The following is a 6,017-nucleotide window of genomic DNA, read 5'->3' as shown; positions in this document are numbered from 1 at the left end:
TATTTACTTGTTTATAAATAAATTTAAAACTTTATTCCCTTCACAAAATTCCTCCAAACCATAAGTTTCAGGCCTGAGAAAACCTGGATGTGATGCAGAACAGCTTATTACATTTTTGGTTGCTTTTCCCTTACAAATAGCAGTAATCAAAATTGTCTAAATACTTAAACTCTTCACTACTCATGAAGTGAGTATAACACAGCAGACAAGGTAGGGAGAGCAACGAGTCATTAATTGACTGACGACGTGCGCTGGGGCTTTCTAATGAGGGAAATAGTAAGTAGAAATGGCCATAATTAGTTCTAGTAATGAAAATTAATAAATTTCAAGTCATAAATCACAAGAACTGTTACATTTTGCCAAATGTATAAACCTCCAAAAACGGGGAATTAAAATATTTTTTTCCACACTGAGCAATTTTGATAAATCATGTGTCTTGAATGGGAAAGTGTATGTTTCTGACTTCTGCAAAATTTCAGACTATAGTATTAGGAGAAATTAAGTTAATTGGACTGTTTATAATTAAATATTCAACCTACAGGGATTTTCTAATCGGTTTCATATATCTTAAGAACAGATTGCCCATTGGAAATAATTGTTACCTGAATTGATAGCCGATACTAAATAATCCCTTACACATGAAAGTAAAATCCTTGAGAAGCAATATTTTAACTAAATTTGCACTGTTCATGGGTAGAAAAAAATCAATCCAGCTTTCTGAGTGGAACATAAGAATTCTTTCCAAGAACTGCTTAATGTGACACATTCATATAATTAATGTTTTATAAAGGAAATTTCACAGCACACACTTGAGGCTATGAAGTTTTATTGTCTCTGGATATAATATACCACATTCTCTGCTTATTACTTTAGATTTCAGATCCTTTGTACTGCAGAATATTGCCTGTTGTGTATAGTGTGCATAGATCTAAAACTCCCATGATCAACAACTTTATATATTTTTTGCCTGCCTTGTTTTCCAAAGCATTGCTTACACTTGGTGCTTCTCTCTCCCCTTCAAAAGCATGCTGGTACTGACTCCATGACTTTTCTCACATCTGGCTCCTTTCTTTCCATTCCCACAGCTACTTCCCATGTTGGCCCTTCACTTGTGGTTGGGTCTGAGTCTTTTTTCTTATAGATGATTTGTAATATTCACTGATGTATTTCCCTAATGTATCAGCTTCCTCTACTCATGAGAACAGAACAAAGCAATAGCATTAGCAGCACATGTTGAGTTGCTTAGGCAAACCATAAGAGACTCTTAAATACAGAGAACAAACTGAGGGTTGCTGTAGGAGAGTTGGGTGGGGGGATGGGTTAAATGGGTGATGGGCATTGAGAAGAGCACTTTTTGGGTTGAGCACCAGTGTCACATGTAAGAAGTGAATCATTGGGTTCTACTCCTGAAGCCAAGCTACATCGTATGTTAACTAACTTGAATTTAAATGTATAAAAAATGAGTTGTTTATTTATTAAAGGAGAGACACTTTTGCTCTCAAAACTCACACCTTCCATAATCTGAATTCAACTTGTCTTTCTTTTTTTAAATTTTTTTAAATGTTTTTATTTATTTTTGAGACAGAGAGAAAACATGAGCAGGGGAGGGGCAGAGAGAGGGAGACACAGAATCTGAAACAGGCTCCAGGCTCCGAGCTGTCAGCACAGAGCCCGACGCGGGGCTCGAACTCACAGACTGTGAGATCATGACCTGAGCTGAAGTCGGACGCCCAACTGACTGAGCCACCCAGGCACCCCATCAACTTGTCTTTCAAAAATGATTTTTCAGTGTGGCTTCCAATAAACCTCTCTTCACTAAGAATCTCTGGCATGTTTTATTAATTTTAATATTTTCACTTACGAATTCATTAATTCACTCACTCAAGATTCTCTTCTTTTATTGGAATCCCTTAAGGTCTGGCTTCCACTCCCCCTTTTTCTTGATCTCTACCCCGGTTTCCCTAGCTCTGAGAGAGGTTCTCTCTATAATGTCCACAGCACTTTTAAAGATAAAAATCATAGTTCAGTTAAGCTCTCAGTTCTATGTCTAATTCAAACAGTTTTAAATAATTTATTAAAATAATAAAATAAATATTCTTTAAAAATTTATTTTTGTTTAAAACAATCTACAATATGTGTAAAGTGGTATTTGGCTCATGGAGCTGATGAAGTGAAAGGTTTAATATTTTACTTCCTCCCCTGGCCCGTGAAGAGAAGCCAGAATTAATATCAAATCTCATAAATAGGTAAAAGTGAGAAAAGCCAAAAGGTAAATCTCAGTTACATACTTAATAAGTTCCAAGGGTAAGGCAAAAAAACTTTAATCAGCGCACAAATCTAAAAGACAGAGTAAAATTGCAGACAGTCCTGGAGGTCAGGAACAAGATAAAATCGATTAAACTAAATCAAGTCTAGGGGTGAACCGAGGAGGAGACTGGCACTCATGTGGTATTAAAAGGTTTATTGCTTTCACCTACATAGTTCTTTGAAGGCTCAGTAAGGATTAGAAGTTCTAGTTGGATGCATTTCTCCACACAGAAATAACAGACGTAAGAAACACCTACATATGTGAACATTAGCATAAAATAATTATTGATACAAAAACATATATAACTAAGCATAGCTCACACTGTTGCAAATTAGGTATGAGACTCTATAATTTTCAGAAAATTTTCTTACCAGTGTCTGTTCTTTTTTGACAGGAGAAAATTTTAAACAGCACTCTCAAGCCTATGCTGAATGCAAGATCAATTTCAGGTTAATTACAATCACAAAATGACCACCAACATATTCAGAAAGAAGAGTAATTTGTCAAGAACCACTTATATGTCAGCTCTAATGCTAGATAACTTCACATGTATTTCATTATTTAATATACCCCAAGTTTCATAATATATTGCAGAGAACAGTAGTTCTTTCCTCCAAAATGTATTTCATACACAACTATTCAAATGCAGTAATGAGGATTATTTTCCTTGTGGTAGTGTGTTTATTTTGAGGAAAACCAAACAAACACTTGCCTTTAATGACATCTGGAATGGCTCTTTCTCAAGTGAAATGGCTTTTACTGGTGAAAATGATAAAAGCAAACAAGCAAACAAACAACAACAACAACAACAACATTCAAAACCCCTGAATATTGTACTAAGGACATAAACCAATCGACGAAGAAAGAAATTCTACTAAATGTGGGTAAACATATCAAGAGTGGGAACTTGAGCCAGTAGGCTCTCCAAACCTAGCCAGCTCCCTGGGATGGTATTCGTCCTCAGGTGGGTGTGGCTCTCTGTTCTTCCAGGGCACAGCCTAGGACTACAGTCTCTCCAGGAGATGTAAGACTTCAGCAATTCTTTTTCTCCCCAGCTCTATGCTGCAAGACCTCTATTCCAGATAATAGACAATGAGAGACCTGGGGCTCCTTTCTTCCATTTATCCTCAACTCATAAGAAGGAGGCTCTATTCCAGGTACAGGAGCCCTAACATTTTTCTTTAACATTACCAGAGGATAGAGGCTTTATGCCAGTTGGGGGCATGCTGAGAAGATCACATGCTACTGCCCTTGCACTGAGCCCTGTTTGTAAAGCAAAGGTTTCATTCTGAGAGAATTTGGCCACCTCTCTACCTCTAACTCAACTCCACAGCCGTGGTGCACAAGATTTACGCAGCAGGAGAGGAAGACAATAAGAACAAAGAGCTCTCCCCAAGGAAACAGGCTGTATTTGGAACAAAGCATGGGGAAGTTTAAGCATAAGGGCGCTGTTGAAAACCATGGAAATTTTGGTAGTAAGCAATTAAAAGGAAGTGGTAGCTCTATGAGAACAACAATATTAACTTCAACAAGTTAGAATTTTAACAGAACCAGGCAAAAATATAGGTGAGAACAGTCTTCTTGGAGCCAGACCAAGCCCCACAAAATGGCCTTAAAAACTGATTTTTTTTTTTTGGTCTGGCCATTCTGATTCTTTCTCTCTCTCTCTCTTTTATAATTGAGGTTCAATGACACACAATTTAGTTTCAAGTGTACAGCATAGTGATTTGACATTTGTATACATCAGAAAATAATGACCACCACAAGTGTATTTACCATCTGTCACTATACAAAATTAATACAATATTACCAACTATATTCTCTACACTGGTCTGAATGGGAGAAGATACTTGTAAATCATATCTGATAAGAGGTTGATATTAAAAATACATAAAGAACTCATACAGTTCAATGACAACAACAACAACCTAGACAATCTGATTTAAAAATTAAAAATGGGGGCAGAAGATCTGAATAGACATTTTCCAAAGAAAACATACAGGTGGCCAACAGGCACATGAAAAAAGCTTAATATCACTCAACATCAGGGAAATGCACATCAAAACCATAGCGAGATATCGGCACATTGGTCAGAATGGCTATTATCAGAAGACAGAAGATAACAAATGCTGGTGAAGATTCCCACCTTGTGCTTTGTTGGAGGGAATGCAAACTGGCACAGCCACAGTGGAAAACACTATGGAGGTTCCTCAAATATTGAAAATTAGAACTATCATATGAATTCCATTTTTTAACAATCTTTTTTTCTATTTTTTATTTCTTAAATGTAAAACCGTCTCAATAGAGCAGACGTAGATAAAAGGGCAGGCGGGAGGGCCACATGCAAGGGTGTGCCTTGGCCGCCGCCATTTTGTAACTTGTTTTAAATCTCAAATGAACCGGGCTGCCACTGTCGCTCATGTCCTCCAGAACCACTGACCACAAAGGCTCAGTGATCTCTGGCTGGCTGGGATCGCCTAATGCCTCTGTGACTGAGCTCACCATAGCAATGATAGAGAACTCTGAGCCATTTGCCATCTCAACATTGCAGGACTGGGGTCTCCACCTGGCTGGGGAGAGGCTGACACTTCTCTCTATGTACCAGGTGAGGTAGATGTAGGAGATGTAAGCTGCATCCATGAGTCATGTAGATGTGTATGTTCAAGAAGGTGCTGTGAATGGGCTTCTTGTTTTGGGGTAGAAGCCTCTCAAAGTAAGACTTGTAGAAATCCATCCCCTCTGTGAGGTTATCCTGGGCCTGGAGATCAAAAGAAGTAAGGCTTAAATCACAGATCTTCCTGTAGGCCTCAAGGACCCCATTGTTAACAACCTCGGTCTATTGTTTGATGATCTTCATGGTCTCCTGTTTGTGCACTTTGAGGTCTTCATCTTCCATGGTGATGTTGCAGCTCTCTGTGGACTTCTTGATGCCATCTGGGAACTGTGCACCATGGTGGTTTCTGTTCCTTTCAAATACCATCTGACTTCTTGCTCAATACACTTTTGGCAGCTAAAAAATTCCTGGAGGAAAGCACGGTCGTGAGCATGTCACCCCTCAGATTTCTCAGGACTTTGAACTTGCACAAACACTCCACAGTCTCATGATGATACATCATGGATGCCACTGGGGAATCTGTGGCAGACCCATTGGTACTTGAGAGCCGGGTGAGGCATGATGCATTTTGTGGGGTTTATGGTCAGCCGCTGCTTGATCAAGTTCTTGCCTTAGGAGTCACTGTATCCTACACTTGTGATGGGAAATTATAGGCTCTGGCCTTGATCTGCTGATATGGTTTGTGCTGACCTTCATCCAAGAAAGGAGACAATCCCAACAGAATATATACGGAAGATCCCACAGGCCCAGATGGCCACAGGTTTTCCATAGGGATCTTTCTTCAAGGCCATAGGGGACACCTAACCTGGGGTACCATCAAAATTAAGCCTACCCTGGGGCACCTGGGCGGCTCAGTCGGTTAAGTGTCCGACTTCAGCCCAGGTCATGATCTCACAGTTTGTGAGTTCGAGCCCTGCATTGGGCTCTGTGCTGACAGCTTGGAGCCTGGAGCCTGCTTCGGATTCTGTGTCTCCCTCTCTCTCTGCCCCTCCCCAGCTCATGCATGCACTCTGTCTCTGTCAAAAATAAATAAACTTAAAAAAAAATTAAAAAAAAATTAAGCCCACCCTGTTGTTCTCCCACACTTCCATGACT

General features: G+C 39.4%; 1 pseudogene; it reads right to left on the bottom strand.

The window, feature by feature from the left end:
• Positions 1 to 4,606: 4,606 nt before the first annotated feature.
• On the bottom strand, positions 4,607 to 5,691 carry LOC125155068 (calcium/calmodulin-dependent protein kinase type II subunit gamma-like; annotated as a pseudogene).
• Between the last annotated feature and the right edge of the window lie 326 nt (positions 5,692 to 6,017).

The sequence above is a fragment of the Prionailurus viverrinus genome, chromosome F1 (genome assembly GCF_022837055.1).
Source record: "Prionailurus viverrinus isolate Anna chromosome F1, UM_Priviv_1.0, whole genome shotgun sequence".
NCBI lineage: Eukaryota > Metazoa > Chordata > Mammalia > Carnivora > Felidae > Prionailurus > Prionailurus viverrinus.
Note: the sequence above shows the minus strand (reverse complement) of the source record. Positions and strands in the feature narration are given on the sequence as shown.